At 40.9% G+C, this 18,865-nt stretch overlaps 1 protein-coding gene across 4 annotated transcripts in view; it reads right to left on the bottom strand.

Moving 5' to 3' along the window:
* Positions 1-18,865, bottom strand: part of EFNA5 (ephrin A5) — a 277,931-nt gene that overhangs the window by 120,221 nt on the left and 138,845 nt on the right. Inside the window, exon 1 of one of the 4 annotated variants that reach the window (XM_082723754.1) lies at positions 13,126-13,204. The exons of the other annotated variants lie outside the window; for them this stretch is intronic. The gene's annotated coding sequence lies outside the window, so the exon portion shown is untranslated. Of the gene's footprint in view, positions 1-13,125; positions 13,205-18,865 lie in introns of those variants that run through there. 4 annotated transcript variants of the gene reach the window in all.

Here is an 18,865-nt window from a genome sequence, read left to right as displayed (position 1 = left end):
AAATTCCACCTGGTATTTTGAATGTGTTTCGTCCAGTTACAGAGCCTTCACTTTAGCAGCATTGTAAAATGGCAACAGTTTCAACCATTCCTGCCTCAGAAGATAAGGGTCTAAAGGGCTCTGGACAATCTTCATCTAAACACCGGTGCTCTTAAGCCTATCCCCCAAATTGCTCACTGTTTTGAATTATGCACCGCTCAGAATAGTGGCAATATAAAGCCTTAGAAAGTGCCTGGTGGAGGGGGGGAGGGGAAAGCATAAAATTTAGAGTAAAACATTTACTCTGTGTCTGGGTTTCACTACTCTACAGTAGGAACAGCGTCACCCACACATATCCCTCTAGAAGGACAGTGTAAAAGTAAATGAGCCAAAATATGTAAGGACAGTTAAGCTCTAAAGAAATAAGGTCTTAAAAGGTAAGGCCATTTTTAACTCAAACTATCACCAATCACTTTAAAACTAACCTCCTAATCATGGATAGTTATCACTGGAAAAACTTGTTTACCCTTTTAAAAAAAATCTAAAGATTTCAACAACAGCATGCATGAAACTATTTTTAAAACAATAATAAGACAATCTCCTCATTCTTCACGATTTAAAATGTCACATTATGGAAAATTTCATTTTCATACATCAGTCAGGCTAACATTTTCAAACATCAGTTATACGAGAAGTGTCTGAAGAGCTTTCTTGGTTAAGTATTTTTGTTGTAAGGAACTCTGTGCCATGCAGAAAAGGAATCCCAAAAGAAAGGTCTGCCTTGAGGCAGGATGAAAGTATTTGGGGAAGGGAACATTTTAAAAATTATCTGAATAAGAGCTTCATTCTTCAGGCTGGCATTACAGACTAATAACAGTAAAAGTATCTTTTAACATAATTGTTTTAAAAGGTGTCTGTTTTAAAAGGAACTAACTTTTCTGTTAAATGTATCCCATTAATGAATTTGACAAAATATGTCTCTGCTCTCAAGGAGGACATTTTTCTAGTGATATGTAATGAAAAACAAGGGGCTAGACCTTACCTTACTAAAAGATGTACCCTCCATATAGGGAGCTTTATCTGCTATCTTCTCATCTTTCATTGAGATAGAGAACAGATTATGGAAGTACTGACAATATACATGCTTATAGGAGTACACATTTTGAGCAGCAGAATAATCTAATGAACACAACAGGTAACGGTCTCTAATTACTACATAATCCTGGGCAACCATTTAACTGCTCTGTGATTCAGTTTGCCCATCTGTAAAATCAGGGGTACAGGTTCCCTACCTATCCCCCACGTGTCTGGTGAAAACCCAAGACAAAGTATTGAGGAAGCCTATTTAGACAGCAAATCTAAAAGTTCCGGCACATATCTGTGGAAGTACAATTATAATGATTCTCATTGTTATTCTAGTAGACTCTGAATTTTAATCTTTAGAAATAATTCTTACTAGTTTATTTTCAAATGTTTCAAAAATATAGCTATAACAGAAAGACCTACCTTGTAATCAGTAGTAAAATTATGGCTCTATAAAGATTGTCATATTTATTATTCAATTATTGCTCCAATAAGCTACTCTATGTATTTAAAAGTAGCTCTTTGTTTTCTGTATTTTTAATGCAATTTCTTCTGAAAAGCTACTGTGACATTAATCATAAAAGACAAGTCCTGTAAAGAGAAAGTACCTAACAAGGACTTGGCAATAATCTCAGTTTAAGGCAAAAATACTATGAATTTTAAAATGAGCGACCTGTTATATACTAAATAAATATTCATAGTTCATAATTTGTGAAGCAGTAGGCATTGTATATCTGTGAGGGGGAAAGAAACCACTCTTCATTGTACGAATGGCAATTTTAAAATAATACCAAGTGATTTAAGTTGAAATGACTTAAGAGAGGTTCATGGGATCCCCAGTTTATTAATTTCATATACATTTCGTTAAAGAAGAATCAGTCCCACACAAAAGACGGGCCTCTATAAGGTACAGTGTGTCCTGATCTCTATGCAACAAATCTGCAAACACGGCCTATGGCATGCTGTATCAGAAATCTAGGCAGCTGGAAATCGCAGCAGACAAGAAGTTTCAGGTCATTGATCTCAGAATTGAAAAACTTTCCCTAGTGAGCCAAAATGAATCCAGCACATATCACTGACACACACACACATCCCTCCCATGCACTTAGACAAGCAGCATAACACTGAGAGGTCACATCCCTGAGAGGTAGCACTAGAAAATGTAGCCTTCCCTAAAACACAAAGGGTATGAATGTAACTAATTGATTGGTGGCAACGTGCAATCATTCAGTAAATATTCACTGTATACCTTCTATGTACGTGGCACTGTAAGAATCAACGGTGAGAGATAGAACAGTAACAATTATTAAAAACTTTGTATTCTACAGTCTTGACTGATTTTAACTCACCTAAAACCCCCCTCACTCCCTCCTTTTACTCTTTTTCTGGTTTTCCCTAAAGTAAATTTCCATCAGCCTCATACTCCATTTGAGAAGGGAATGGAAGCACCCAATGACTGAACAACATGCTCGGGTTACGGGAGCTAAGTGGCAGAGCCAAGAAGGGCCCTAGACCGTCCCTGTCTGCACAGGCCATCACGACACCATGCCGCTGAGAAGGAGGACCAGGAAGAAGGTACAGGAAGCACCCCAGAATTCTAGCATTCATGCTTTATGAGCTGAGTTCCCATTGCCTTAAACGAGTCCCAGCTTAGAAATCACCAGCCCCATGAACCGTCTTTGACTTCCCTCAGGAACAGTGGTCTACCTGTTCTCTCAAGATACCCCGCACACATTCCAATTTTTGCACTTACCATAGCTATATTATAACTACTTGTTTACCTACATGCCTGTTTTATGTTTGGGGCCTGGCCTCGAATCCAGCATCCAACAGGGGAGTAAATAAAATATGAACCTGTCCTTAGAACACTGCAACTTAATAGGAGAAATGGTCCAAAATCTGCTGGAATAAATGTTTGTGTTTGTTAAAGGCAACATGTGATCTTGACAAATAAGAATAAGGGTTATTTCACCACAGGCTGCTAAATTATGGATTGGGGTGAAGACAGGGCTCGAAACGGATTCTATCTAGCCTTTAAGGAGAGGAATGATCCTGATAATTGGAGGAGAGGAGAGGCAGTCTGGGGGGCAGGAGAAGAGAGGCAAAGGCAGAGAGAAAGGATTGCCTGAGGCATGGCTGGATGGGATGGGCAGACCAATCTGCAATCAGAAATGACTGATTTGTGGGGGACTCCATGTAAGGACAAGTGAGGCAGGCAGGCTGAAGGGCCAGAATGAGCCCAAGCTAAGGAGCCTTAAATACATTCTTTGGGCACCTGAAGAGTTTCAAGCAAGGGGAGGACACGACCAGAAGAGCAAGGTGGAAAAAAACATTTTGAACTGACGGAAAGTTAAAGGTGAGAATGAGGAAAAATATGCACTATCTAGTTTAAGGGTGAAATCCACTGAGAAATTTTTCTTCAGTAAGAAAAAAAGGCAACTGAAACACTCACTACTTGCTGAAATATCCCACTTTTCTCCACCAAGCAAACTAACAGTTTTCAATGTAAGTAAAAATTCATTGAACATTTACTGCTATCTTAGGATCTTTTGTGCAAAGGATACAAAAAACAATGCCATCATCTTCAGGAATAAGAATCTCAATTTTTGAGAATGAACAGAATATGGAATACAAAAGACATTCATAAAAATCATCACAGGTTGTTTGTGCAAAGGTCAGCAAAGGAGAGCTATTATTCTTCTATAATATCATCTGTCAAAAGAAAAAATGCATTTGTTCAAAAACAAATTATACAATCACAATGGGAAAGGACATTAGAGTAACCTAATTCCACAACATTTTATGGATGATTAGATTGAGAGGACCAGAGAAGTTATGCAATCAAGCCTTAAGTCACACAGAAGGTTGCAGTATAATATGGATTATAAACTTAGTCTCCTAAACTGCTTTGCCTCTGCCATCTCTTAGAGCTCTAAATGTGACTACACTATAAAAAGAATTTCTAGTATATTTTGGCAGAAAACAAATTTTAACTCTTTAGTAATAGCTACATGAATTTTAAAAGTTTAAAAGAGTAGAACCAATGAAAATGGAACATTGATTCATTCTTTCATTCAGCAGCCTACCTTACAAACCTAGCTAGGCAATGTGGAGGTAGAGGAGGGTTCAGAAATAAGACAAGAGGCCAAAGCTAGCCCTACTTTCTGGAAGTTCACATCTCTACAGTCTGTTGTAAGTTTAAGACACACACCAGATTTGAAGCCTTATTATAAAAAATATAAAATATTTCATTGATATTTTTTATTTTGATTGATTGGTGAAATGATAATATTTTGAATATTCAGGTTAAATACAAAAATAATTTCATCCTCTTTTTGGCTTTAAGAAATTTAATCTAAGAGCGTGGTGGCTGGGTGGTTCAGCATCTGCCTTCGGCTCAGGTCATGAACCTAGGGTTCTAGGATTGAGCCCCGCATCAGGGTCCCTGCAAAAGGGGAGGCTGTTTCTTCCCTTCCCTCTGCCTGCCACTCCCCCTGCTTGTGCTCTCTCTCAAATAAATTAAAAAACTTTTAAAAAGTTGAACTATGAGAAAACTTAAAATTATATATGTAATTCATTCATATTGTATTTCTACCGGATGGGGCTGCACTGGAATAGGAGCGAGACAGACCAGGCTTTGGCATGCCTAGAAGTCCAGGAAAGGAGAGGAGATGGGATCTAACCAGTATAGGACAAGGATCGTAAAAGGAAAGAAAAAAAAAAAAGACTTGTCTTCAGGGCTTATGTTATCTCACAGGAAAAAATCTGGGGAGTTACCCATGAGAAAGGAATCTCTCCCATCATCTGTGGAACTTCACAGTAGAATGCCTTCGGCCAAATCAGACCTCCTCCCTCCTCCCACTGAACTAAGCGTGCACTTTATCTTTCTGTTCTCTGTGGAACCCTGAGCCAAGTGAAGTGCAGATGGCTGGCTTCTTAGAATATAACTGAAGAAAATGCCAGTCCTTATGTTCAAAAAGCATCCACCTTCAGTGACCACAGTTACCATGTGAACATCCTAGGTTCTCAGGCACAAGGTCACCAGATTACAGAAGCAGCTCTCTGGATATTTCAGTACTTTGTTGTGGGGACCCACACACACACACACACACACTATAGACATCACCGAGTTCAGTACACAGCACTGTTTCCATGCATGTCTCATGCTGCATAGTTTCTTTGGTTGCTTAGTATGTTTTTTCAATATAAGCCATCTATATTATGATAACCTCAAACACAAGAACTGCAGACAAAAGGTCCAGAATTGCTTCATGGTTCTCAAAGGGGTAAGTGCTGAAATATCAAGGTCAATTTTGCCATTTCTTTGTTTCTTTCTTTTATTTTTTTTTTTTAAGATTTTATTTATTTAGTTGACAGAGATCAGAAGTAGGCAGAGAGGCAGGCAGAGAGAGGGGGGAAGCAGGCTCCCCGCTGAGCAGAGAGCCCGATGCAGGACTCGATCCCAGGACCCTGGGACCTTGACCTGAGCTGAAGGCAGAGGCTTTAACCCACTGAGCCACCCAGGCGCCCCAAATTTTGCCATTTCTGATCATCTTTGGCCACTTAGAAACAGCAATAGTCTTAATTAGCAAATTCTTTTTTTTTTCCCCAAGATTTTATTATTTGTTTCCAAGAGGGAAAGAATCTTCGCACACAGTGGGGAGGGGCAGAGGGAGAGGAAGAAGCAGACTCCTTGTTGAGCTAGGAGCCCGACCTGTGACTCATCTCAGGACCCTGTGACCATGACCTGAACCAAAATAAGGAGTCTGATGCTTAACGGAGGACTGAGCAACCAGGTGTCCCTTAATTAGCAAATTCTTTTTTTTTTTAATTTAATTTAATTTTATTTATTTGACAGAGAGAAATCACAAGTAGATGGAGAGGCAGGCAGAGAGAGAGAGAGAGAGAGAAGCAGGCTCCCTGCTGAGCAGAGCCCCAATGCGGGACTCGATCCCAGGACCCTGAGATCATGACCTGAGCCGAAGGCAGCGGCTTAACCCACTAAGCCACCCAGGCGCCCGTAATTAGCAAATTCTTAAAATTTAGGTTTAATAAGCAAGGCAGAGCCAGTACTGTTTTCCAGCAGAAAATAGTATACAAAAAGCCAGTAATAGAAGTATGTGCAATGAAAAAAATCCTGTTTTTTATAATGAGAAAAAAGTTTTACACTTACTTTTACTTAAAGGTGTTTCAATATTTATTTTTAATAACTTAATTTGTTTTCTCATTTCTAGTATCATTAAGGAATTAGGCTTTCCACTACTTAAAACATTTCATTAAATCATTCATGTGTTTAGCTTTTGTAGTACTTCTTTATTGTATGTCATAATTATTCTCATACTTTCTCTCAATTAAATGGATAATTTGAGTATTGTAGTCTGAATTATCTAGGAGCAAACTTCAATTTTTTTAATTGTATTTGAACAAAGTGCTAGTCTTATAAATTTATTTGCTTTTCTCTTGAATTAATCAGAATTTGTGTCACTTACATAACAATGTGGACTAGCACGACATGTTAGTCTTTCATGAAATTTTGCTTATTTTTATATCCCTTTGAAACCTGAGCCTAGATTTCTTTCTATACCCCTTTCAGACTCTTTGATAACTACTAGTTCTTTTCAAAAGAATAAACATGGTGCCAACTTTTTTACATCCATTAAAAAAACACCCATATACATCAGTATGGCTATCAAATGATCTTAAAATGTATTTGAAAACACTGGAATGTGTCTTCACCAGGGCAGAAATTTTTGCCTCTTAGATTCTTTGCTACATCACTAGACCCTAGAAGAGCTCCTGACACACAGTAGATGCTCACTAAATACTTCTGTATTGAATGCCACATACTAGTCAAAATATAAATGGTTAATGACTGAATAATTTATGGTAATGGTGAGGCCATTAGTTATTAACAGTCTGCTACATGATCACCATTTCACTCCATGCTACAATGTGAACACTTTACATGGTAGCTATCAGGAATTATTAAATGTTAATGACAAGTAAGTGCTTAATAAGTTTTCTTGAATAAATGGATGAATAAATAAACTATAAAGACTGGGTCAGGGTTTAGAAAACTGAGTCACTGAGACATCCTGATTTCAAATCTGCATACTTATTTTAAAAAGGCGCAGAAGACCCGAATTACCCAAACTTCACATAAATGTCCCTGGACGCAAGCTTTAACATGGTGTCCCCAAAAAAGCTACAATCAGGTTTGCCAAAATGACATGTAAAGAGGAGAATGACAGGGGCGCCTGGGTGGCTCGGTGGGTTAAGCCGCTGCCTTCGGCTCGGGTCATGATCTCAGGGTCCTGGGATCGAGTCCTGCATTGGGGCTCTCTGCTCAGCAGGGAGCCTGCTTCCCTCTCTCTCTCTGCCTGCCTCTCCATCTACTTGTGATTTCTCTCTGTCAAAAAATACATAAAATCTTAAAAAAAAAAAAAAAGAGGAGAATGACAATGAACCATCCAGTCAGAAATTTTGTCAGGATCAGAAATCTCTTCTTGACCTAGAGTATTCTCACTAACCAAAAATGTTAAACTAATTGGCAAATTCAACTACGTGGGTTACATGGTCATCAGGACGATTGTATACTTATTTCAACGTAACTGCACGCTTAGTTATAATCCTCTCACTCAGTTTGGAAAAATGATGTTGATGTCAAGGATGTTTTGAACTCCTAAAGTAGATGGTTTAATCCATCTTGCAAAATACATCTGCTTTTGATACGTATTTTGCTGTAATGACTTCCTATGCTTGTCCATTTATAAGATGCTATAGCCTTTTATTGACAAGAAAGTACAAAATTCCTTTAATTTAAATTTATATCTGAATTAACCTTAACAGTCTGATGGCATAGCTCTGAATTCATCCTTACCACAACTGCCTACTTAACATCAAATCTGTCCATTAAAAACAAACTCACAAAAATACAGTTACCATCTATTGGTGCGTGCATATATTACCTTCTTCAAAAACCACCATCACCAAATGACTACAACGTGGCTCAGGAACATGTCATGGAGAGCTGTGGTTTTTTTCAAAGGGCAAAGAAGCAATCCGAGCCCTACCCACTCCCAACGCATCTTCCAACATTTTCCTTAGCTTACATCATTGGAAGACTTTACAAAATTTTCACTGGAAAAGACCCGCTTTTCCTTAAGCTCTTGTGCACAACACACCCAAAAGGTGCATTTTGGGGAAATGAAGAAAACGCCACGATGCTATCTATGGTGGTTGCAACACTGGTTTCGCTTCCTTTTGTAAGAAGTAGAAAGTCAAAGGAGATTTTGAATGGGGGGCAGATGTAAAAGGCATTTGGCAGAAAAGACATAAAGCAGCATTCAACAGGGAAGTCCCACCCCACTGAGTCTGTATAAACGCTCACTCCATCTCTGTTGTAGCTGGAGACAGCGGCTGTCAATCCATGCATGCTCTACAGTTCAAGAACCCCACGTAGCCTCCTCAGTAGGGCGTAAATTGCTCCAACAGTCTAGGTAGAAGCAACTGATTTGCAAGCTGAGTGGGGGAAGAACCTGGTTTATTCTTCACATACTCTGAAGTCAACGCTCTTCCCTGTTTTCTACCTTCTCTGGAAGCTTTTAAGGATCTTGCAGGCCCATCAAACAGAAAGCCACAGAAGGCACAAAGCTGAAATCCCTCACTTAGGTGAAGAAGTTGAGGACGTTGTGCAGATTCCTAAGGATGGCTCCATTAAAATCGAGCAGTGAGGTAGAGTTTTGTCAAAGCAACACAAGCATGGAGGTGTTTTCACTCAAGTGTGTACACAACCTTCACGCTAGGGGGACAGGTCCCTCTTATTGTAGTGACCGTCAAGAATGCTGTTCTGAATTCAAAGATAACCTTGCCAACCACTCTTTCTGAAGAGATCACTTAACCTCTTGTACAACTCAAATTGTTGATTCTGAACTACCTCCACATGGGAGGCTTACTAAGTAATATGAATAATTATGAAGCTTTGTGAAGACCTAAAATGGCTATAGGGAAAACCAATTGTGAATTTAGGTCTATGTTTTCTGGTCAAGAAGTCACCAAGTGAGGCTGTTTCCATGAAGGCTCTTCTTTGGGCGGTTTTTGCTGTGAGTGGCTCTGCCTCCTTGCTTTGTGGGCATTTTTGTTTTGTACACAGTAGCCAGGAGCCAAACCAGGACCTGAAGAGAGGACTGGAACCAGGGCTCAGGCTGGGGGCCCTCGCCCACCCAGGATGATGTGTGCTTTCTCTGCTTGTCTTAAGACCCTGTTTCTGGGACCCCTGGGAGGCTCAGTCAGTTACGTGTCTGCCTTCAGCTCAGGTCATGGTCCCGGGGTCCTGCTTCTCCCTCTCCCTGCTGCTCCCCCTGCTTGTTCTCTTGCTCTTTCTTTGTGTCAGATAAATAAATAAAATCTTTTTTTTTTTTTTTTTTTTTTTTTTTAAAGGCCCTGCTTTGTAGCATAATACTTCAACCACGAGCCAGGTCCAGCTGCTGTACTTAGGCACAAATACAAGTCAGAAGTTCCGGGCTGGAAAAGGGAGGAGGCTTTTTTCCAGAGAGGCAGCATAGTACCCTCCTGACCCAAGAGGAGAGAATGTAAAACTCGATCAAAATAAAATGCCTGTTGAGATTCACAAGGAAATGCTTACTTGGGAGCTCAATGAATAATAAAATCTGATGAGCATGTTGGTTCTGTGGGGTTCATTTCCAGGATGCTTTCATATCCTTCACTACCTAACTGCCCCCTTTCCCCCTGTAGAGCATTCCAAAAAACGTACTGTCCCATTGCAGAGATGGGGAAATTAGTCCAAAGTTCCCTATTGTCTAGCAAGTGGAAGCCAGATGTCAGAAGCCGTATGCCGGGCAGATGCTAGAGCTGCAAAATGAGAGCTACCTGAACAGCCCTGGAAGAAAAGGCAGTGTTCTAAAAATAGGACACTGACGCCCCACTGAAATCAACTGTTCATTTATTTATTTTACATGACGGGTGCTGTGGGGCACCCGTTTCTTGCAAGCCTACAAAACTCCACTCATGGATTCATAAGATGCTTCTACAGAGGCAAGGGGTACCTGTCCATTCAAAACAGACCTGCCAGCGAGAGACTGCGCTCCGTATTGTCTCCCTTTAATTCCAAACACTCAGAGGGAGGGACAGAAACGCTGGGTGGACGAGCAGAGAGGAGAGGGAGTAAGTGTCCCATGTAAGCTGATCTTTGAGGTACGGCAAGAGTAGAGGATGTTACAGAGCAGGCCTGGGTGAGTGTCGCACAGGTGCTGGCGCTGGAATTTGTTTCCTGAACATCTGTGCTCAACGCAAAAACAGCCAGGGCTGTTGGGGGGAGGAATAACAAGCCTCACACCGAAAACAACACAAGAGAACACATTCCTGGTTTGTGCTGTGTCTGTCGTGCTAAATGACATCCTCGTCCCCAAGCTTAGCTACTTCTCGTTACCTCATAAAACCCCAGGCCACCTTCCTTTCTCTCCTGGCACCAAGTCGTCAACACCCCTGATCTCTCAGGGCTAAAGAAAACAGCACTGAGACCAAGCCTCCCCACCACCCCCAGCAGGGGGACGTTTCCTTATTCGTCAGGACTGGAGACGAAATACAGATTGGAATATTCACTTGGGAATTCAACAGGGATCCATCATCAGGAAAGTTCCAAATAGACAGTCAGAAACACATTTGTGTGCTTTTCTGCTTCTCGAAGGAAGTGGAGAGAAAGCAAAGTTACTGTTTCATGAGAAGGGATTTCCCCTTTCTCGTGGTGGGCGGAGTTCCCACCGGCCCACCTGGCATGGGAAGCATTTGTGTAATGCCTGTGTTGAATCCAAACTTCTCCCCGACCTGCCTGAAGAGAGACATAAAAGGGGAGACTTCTTCTTCCATAAGAAAGGAACCATCCATGCAGTGGCCAGTGGTAACCCTAAAAAAGCAGGAATGTGTCAACTGTTTTTATTGACGAGTACAACAAAACAAAACAGAACACCCAAACCCATCATTCTTCACAAGGGGGAGAGAAATGCTCAGAGCCCTCCACCGGATCCTGCCTCATATGGAGTGAAAGCCCAAGTCTCCACAGTGGGGCCGGGAGGACCTGCCTGACCTGACTCTCCAAGTCCTCTCCTTTCCCACCTCTGGCAACCTCCTACCTCACCTTCCACCCCCCAACTGCCACCCCCACCCCCTTACTGCAGTCACGCCAGGAACAGGCTCTGGCCCCAGGGCATTTAATTACACCATTCCCTCGGCCTCTGAGTGTCTTTCCGCAGAAATCAGCATGACTGACTGGCTCCTGGCCTACTCTGAGACTCCCCAGATTCCACCTCAACAGAGGAAACTTTCCTGACCATGAAATCAAGATGGCTGTCCCCAGGGCCCTCACTTCGCAGCTGGGCACCCCACACACGTGCTTACTGCTGCACTCCCCACACTTGCCACGGTTCAAGAAGAGGTTGTTTTTGAACGGAAATTTTACTATTTCTTGAAAAGGGCATCTCCCCAAATGTGCTTCTACTTTCCACCTGAGAGCAAGATGTGGGCAGTAGCTTCCGAAGTGCTCTATTTTAATCTACTCAAGGTCTGCACTCCACAAATCAAATCAGAGAATTATAATATAGAACTCTGGGTACTTCCTAATCTCATAACCTGGTCCTACTGGTCCTCATGCCCCAAAGGTATCTATCCATCTATGAGATACATTGTATACAGGAAAACCCAAGACAGGGCAACTGAAAATCATTGCAAAGTAGTTTGAAAATGAGCAAAGCTGATTTCATTATGTAGCTTGTTATATCATCCATTTGTTGAATTACCCTTTATGTTGTGTTACTTATCCTTACGATTCAAATGACCTACAGTCCTAGACATTGTAGAGTCCTGTTTTTTTTAAGCGGTTAGAATATACAGGAATTAAGAGCTATACTTCTCAAAAGTCAAAAAAAGAAAAAGAAACAATGTCCAGCCTGTATCTACACAGTGCCCCCAAAACCTGTTGTTCTGCTAATCTGTTAATTTAACAAGTGTTTTAACTTTTAATATAAGAAATAATGCCTTCAGTTTATCACTTTCACATTGTTAACAGCTTTTGGCCTCTCAGACTGCCTGGTTGATCCAGTACCTACACAGTTGTAAAATGAAAGGATGTCGTAAACAGCATGAAACCTTGATCCAAACCCTTAATTATCTGGGAGGCTTAAGACGATGATGACAGTGATGATGACGATGATCCCCTCAATGGTAAGCTCCCGAGCTCCAGTACGACCTGCTAAACCTGGTGTGATGGCTATAAACCACAGCCTTTAGTAAAACTGGGACCCCTGCACACCCATGGACACCGCTTTAGAAGACATTTGAAAGAGGTCCGAAAATAATGAGATACTTTACCTATGTAAAAGTTCAGTATCTAGGAGCTCAAAAACATTTTGATCAGTGAAAGAAGTCAGACCCAAAACAACGTGTGTTGTGTGGTGTTCCATCAATATGAAATGTGCCAAAAAGTCGAGGAGGTAGAGACAGAACGGAGATCAGAGGTTGCCTGGGGCTACGGTGGGAGTGGGGGGAGGACTGTAAATAGGCACAAAGCTTCTTACCAGGATGATGGAAACATCATGAAGTCAGACTCCGGTGATTAGATTATATGACTGTAATATGCTAAAATATACTGAAAATATATACTAAAATATACTAAATATATTAATATTTATAGTATAATATTCACATAATAAATATATTTATATAATTATATCATTTATAAATAATAATTTGATTATATAATTTATAAATAACAATTTAATTATAAATTTATAATTTATATGATTTATAATATTTATATAATATTTATAGTATATTTAATATACTAAATATACTAAAATATACACATTTAAAACCCTTGAATTTTGTGGTATGTAAATTCATGCCAATAAAGCAGATTTAAGGAAAGAGAGGGGGCAGTCCCGTATCTATAAATGTTTATAATTTATAGTGTGGAGGGAGAGAGGAGAAGAACTGATGTGTCCATGGTACAAATCATGGCGTCTGTTCTTCTCCCCTGTCCCATGTACTCACGATGAGCCAGGAGAGGGTTTGAGAGCTGCTGGGCACAACACAGGTGCAAGCAGAACTCTGGGCCAGATGGCCCGAGTCCAGTCTGGGGAGAACACTCACTGTTTCCTTCTGTGACCTCAACCAGTCACTTGAAGGCACTCCCTATGCTTTCAGTTTCCTCATCAGTAACAAATAACAATAGCCCCTATACCTCACAGAGTTGTTGTAAACAGTTCAGTATCTCAAGACATTTAAAGCCTCAGCCACTTCCCACGTGTGTGCGACTGTCACTGTTTCCTTTCACCTCTTCCAGAGCGTGCTATAAATATTGTAGCTTTCTGTGTGTGCAAAGATGGGAGAAAAGTCGGCAGCCACTGCACACGAATCAGACCGAATCAGCTTCTATGCCGAGTCAAACTGTAAGTGGTACTATTACTCAATGGATGTGATCATCTGTGAGAAAGAAATTAAGGGGGTTGCATAAAAAGGTTTTTCTCAAAACTCAGGAGGTTGGAAGTCACTGAGAAACACATTCCTAAGGATATACCGAACTCACATTTTCATTATAGTCTAGGAAGGGTGAACACTATGGAAGTACTTTGTCTACTCAATTGTCAGGGTCAAAGTACAATTGGGTTGGGTTTATTGGTGTGTCTTTTAAGAATACTGTATTTTTCTCGTGTAATGAAGTGTACCCAGCAGGGATCGAAACTATATATACAGCAACAAAACACGATTAAAAGCTTTTTAATGAAGGCACTGTAAACAGCCTTTTTCTTCTCCTTTAGAATATTTCAAATACAAAATTAGCAAGCCCCAGAGACTGGAATTTCTGCTACAGGAGAGATGAAAGGTTAACTGTCTAAAAAGGAAAGACTATGTTTGACATATTCTATTTAGAAAATAAAAGAGTTCCCTAATAAAAGGAGAGCCCCACTTGATGCTCCTAATGCTCCTTCAGTGTTTGCATACACAACCCAGTAACTAGAAAGCCCCACTCCAAAAGAAAGAAAGAAAAAAAAAAAGGTGAATAAAAAGCCATTGCAGACATGGGTCCCTTATTTACCGGGCTTGCTGGAGGGCCCCGGAGGTCAGGGTGATTGACAGCATTCTGGTGTTGGTAGAAGGTTGATAATGCACACACATCTCTTGAGAGGAGAGCTCCAGAGTCCTGACCAAACCTGATAGAAGGGCAGCTACTACGGAGAACAATGTAACAGGCAAAACCTGGGGGACCAGTGGGCGGAAGGAGGCTCAAGGATTGCAAATGACATTCCCAGTCAATTAGTACCCATTGGGAAGCCGAGCTACACCATGCCAAAAAAAGAGAACTAAAAATTTCTGGGGCAAGGATCTTCCTTTGCCAAAGGCGAGGCACCCTGTAGCCATTTCCATTAGGTCCACTTCAGTAACCCCAACTCCCAAAAGCATCCTTGGGAGCTGCTGAAGCTCCAGACATTTCGGAAAAGCAACACTGGTTTCTCTAACGTTGTGGCAATGTTAATCTCATCAGGCCCGTCTGAAAGGCAAAAAAGCCACAGCCTTAAATCACAAAGCCAACTTTGTCTCCTTGTCATACTTGAATTCCTAGAAACCCAGTGAAAAGTACTTGCTCTATTTCCAGTTACTGAGAGGAATCATGTTAGTTATTCCCAAGGTCCTTACACTTGAAGATCCCAAATCTAGCACAAACACCCAGTCAGTTTCATTTGATATAATGATGTTGGGGATGTGTGGTTACAAGACTAAAACTATTTCCATGATACATTATTAAATTCGTTTAAGGACTGTGACTTTAGCCAAGGAAGAGGTCACTCTTTGAGGTAAACAAGGACAGCTGCCATCAGAAACCCGTGTTTGAGGTCACCTGGGTGGCTCAGTCAGTTAAGCATCTGCCTTCGGCTCAGGTCCCGATCCCAGCTTTCTGGGATGGAGCCCCACATGATGCTCCCTGCTCACTGGGGAGCCTGCTTCTCCCTCTACCCCTGCCTGCCACTCTGCTTGTACCCTCTGGCTCTATCTCTCTGTCAAATAAATAAGTAAAATCTTAAAAAATAAACTTGCGTTTTCTGGTCACTGTGTTAGATCTGTACTTATCAATGAGACCACCTTTCAGCTGCCGCCCACACAAATTTTTAACCATCAAAAAAATCTTCATTTTACCGAAGGTTGATAAGTAGAATCATGGTCCAACTGCTGATTCTGTTTCATAGGATATCAAGTGAAACTATGAGAGTGTATATGCTGGAATATAGATTTTCACAAAAATAGAAATTTTCCTTTTTGTGACTCTTTCACCTGAAAACTCAAGCCATTCCTTGAGGCAAAGGATAAAAATAATCTTGTCTTGACAAGGTCACACCAGATTTTTCCTAACTTAATCCTTTTGGAAAACTTTTCAATCTACTTCATCCTGTAAAAAGCTCTATTCAGAATTTCTATATGATATTAAAACAATAAACAGACATGCAGGGTGTCAAAGATCTAGGGGAAAAACACACAGAGGGTTTTAAAAAGGAGTGTTTTTGTTTCCAAATCCTGGGGGTACCAAGTGATATGTTCCCTTTAAAAAACACGCACTGCATTAAAATATAAAATTACACATCCCGCTGAATGCCATTAAATAAGCTACAAAGCAAGTATTCCAAAATCAACCTGAGTTAAAAAGAATTCAACTTGGCTTACGTGACTTTATTTGAGTATTTTCACTTAAAAAATAATCTGACCCAAAAAAGGGTTGTTTAAGCATTTTCCTTCTGAGACCCCCCCCAAAACTGAAGCCCCTTGAAGGAAAGCTTCCTTTCCCCTTTGAACTGGAGACAAAGCTCAATGACTCATTTTCCCATTCTCTCCTGATCTCTCATTCACTGCTTTGTTTCCCCGTCCTAAAAAGGGGGAAATGACTCTCCATTCATGGGCCACAAGGTCCACAGAGCCATTCGGGGGCTTGCGGGGACAGTGTGTCACCAGGACAACTGAAATAAACACGAAAGACAGATGTGAAGGCCGGAATTCTTCAAAGGCAAGAGGGTTTGACACTTCATAAATCACTGTGTCACTCTGGTCTAACAAAAGCTGTTCTCCTGTACTGTACTCCAGGCTTTCTCCTGCCAGACTTGCTGGTGGAGTCTGTTTGCATACCACATCTGGCTCGTCACTAAAAGCTTTATCCAGGCAGCAAATCGACGCATGCAAGAAAAGGGCAAGGCCTTTGATCCTAATGCAATAAAGCCGCCTTAATAACAAAGAACCTAAGGAACCAGTGACTTCAAAATATCAAAATACTCCACTGTCTCAGGTATGAAATGAAAATACTTTAAAACGGAACACATATTTTAAAAAAAAAAAAAGCCTAGACACACAGTACATTTGAGATGATAGTATTTTCAAGAGGACAGGTACAAAATACTGAGCATCTCTTGGTCCCTGTGTTGGGGCTGGTCCAATCAACTATTCTTTTACCTGGTAGGCAGATGAAAACTCCTACTGAGTTTTTTCAAAGACTCAATAAATGTTTGTCAGATTGAAGTGAATAATTCTGTCATCACAAGATTTTCCTCTGAACAGGTACCATACAAGAAAAGCTGGCCTTCAAACTATCATTAGCAAGTTTTGGGGAATGTGTGAGATCATGTTTCTGCCTGCTAAGTACCATTCAGGTGTGCCCAAAGCACGGTGAATTGATACTAATGACTACAGATCAAAATGTTTCTGCTGTTTCTCTTTAAAAAAATTCTCTTCACAGGGATAGCTCAGGGTAAGTAGTTACTCATATCCTGGTCATACAGTCATACACAATATTGCAAAGAATCCTATTGAATCAAGCACCCTTATTATCTATTTTCTAAGCTTCTACCCTCTTTTATTTCATCCATGAATATTAATTATCAGTTAAGTATAATACGATTTGAATCTAAGGGGAAATAGGAGTGCATGCCATTTTATCATTAGACCTAATATCGGTCTCTGCGCTCTTGTTCTGATAGAAGGGTGAGCCAGTCCCCCTCGCGCGGAATGCGTCTTTCAACAACTACGTTCCAGCACTGGTGCCCCATCTTTTCAAGAATGACAACCCCGACATGAAAGCAGTTGTGTTTCTTTGATCCCGGCACTAAAAAATGCAGAATGACAAAAACTACTCTCAGTGCGCTAACAGTTTTATACGAGATTGTACTTTGTTCATCCCAACAGCATACCTGTTTGCTTCAAGACGATGGTATGTCGTCTATCTTCAAGACACATATGCATATACTTCCCGGTCCACCATCACATTCTGTGGTACATGGGATGTGAAGACCCCTTGCAACATCCACTCATATGTCACTGAGGACTCTGCCCCTGCAAAGCCACACAAACCTGCTTCCTTTAGCTCTGTCTCATGTTTCTGATCTGAATTCAAATAGGACCAGCTCAGAATCATTGTCTCCTCTGACCACCCAAACCATGTTAGTAGCTTTCCTCCACCTCCTGTTCCCTACCACATCTTTGAGTTTTATTTCCTTTATTTCATATTCTTATCACGCCTATATCCAATTCTCTTGTTTGTTCAGTCATCGAAAGATTGTGTGTAGCCCTCCCCCTCCAGCCATCATCCAAACTGAAACTCCATGAGGGGAGGGAGGGACCCTACCTTGTTAGCAAGATAGTCCCAACACCTCTGCAGGACTCACTGAATTTAAGACCATTTATTTTCTAAGGATACAGATTCCAGAAGACAAAGAAAAGGGACAAAATGGCTTACTTTGCCAAGTAAATGTTACTAAGCTCCGTCAATGCCATTTCTTTTTTAAATCAACAATGGGAAATCTTTACACAGCCACAAAGATTGCCCCTTCCTTCATTTACTGATTGACTGATTGATTGATTGGCTTGTTCGTCTGTTGCTTCAGAAACAGTTCACATACCCCAGGCCCTCTGGAAGGGCAGCTGTCTTACGAACATCTAGAGTTAGGAAATGGCCATGTTATCCATCAGCTGAAAACTGGAAATGCGTCCTTCCTTTATTTTTTAGAAATAGTCTCAGATTGTCTATTTGTGTGTCTTCCATTTGTTTAAGTGCAAACCAATCTAAAATGTGTTTAAGACTCTTGCTGTCCCACTGCTTTGCAGAAGGCAAATAGCTCACAAAGTGCCTGGCTCTTTGTGCGAATACCTAAAAGGCTACATCACTCAAAAGCTCTGGTTCACAAGGGGGCCGGCAGGTGGAAAGCGAAAGAATTAGCAATGAGTTCGTGCCTCCCGCCTGCTAAGAAGCAATGAGGTGGCATAAACAGAGCATTATGGTTCCAGGCACAACATCAGTGTGACCGAGAGGTTCCATCATTAACAGAGAATACAGAGATCATATTTAGTACCCAAATTCGACAAGCTTGCTGTAATGCTCAGAAGGTTTAAGTGCACTTATCTGTCATCCCTTCACTCCATTTCTTTATTGAAATAAATCCCTTTCCAGTAACAAAGAGAGTTTCCTTCTCCTTATGCAGACGAGCAATGCATGGGTGCGTTCCCATTTGGTCGGGAGGGAAGAATGACAGGTAGCAGAAGCAGGCTGTGGATTACCACTTGCAATTAACGAGAGCAGATATATCTCCTTTCTTCCAATTCCTTTCACTCTTGTATTAAGAAATAATTAAATCGTGCAGCAACTTACAGTAACAGGTTGGTTTCTGAATATCTTTAAGGGGGCACAAACAGTGATTAAGAGCTGTTTTTAATGCTGGTGGTTTCAGTCTTGGTTTGGGTTCTTCAGTTTTGTAACTCA

The sequence above is a fragment of the Mustela nivalis genome (assembly GCF_964662115.1).
Source record: "Mustela nivalis genome assembly, chromosome: 3".
NCBI lineage: Eukaryota > Metazoa > Chordata > Mammalia > Carnivora > Mustelidae > Mustela > Mustela nivalis.
The sequence above is the reverse complement of the archived record's forward strand: the minus strand, read 5'-3'. Positions and strand labels throughout refer to the sequence as shown.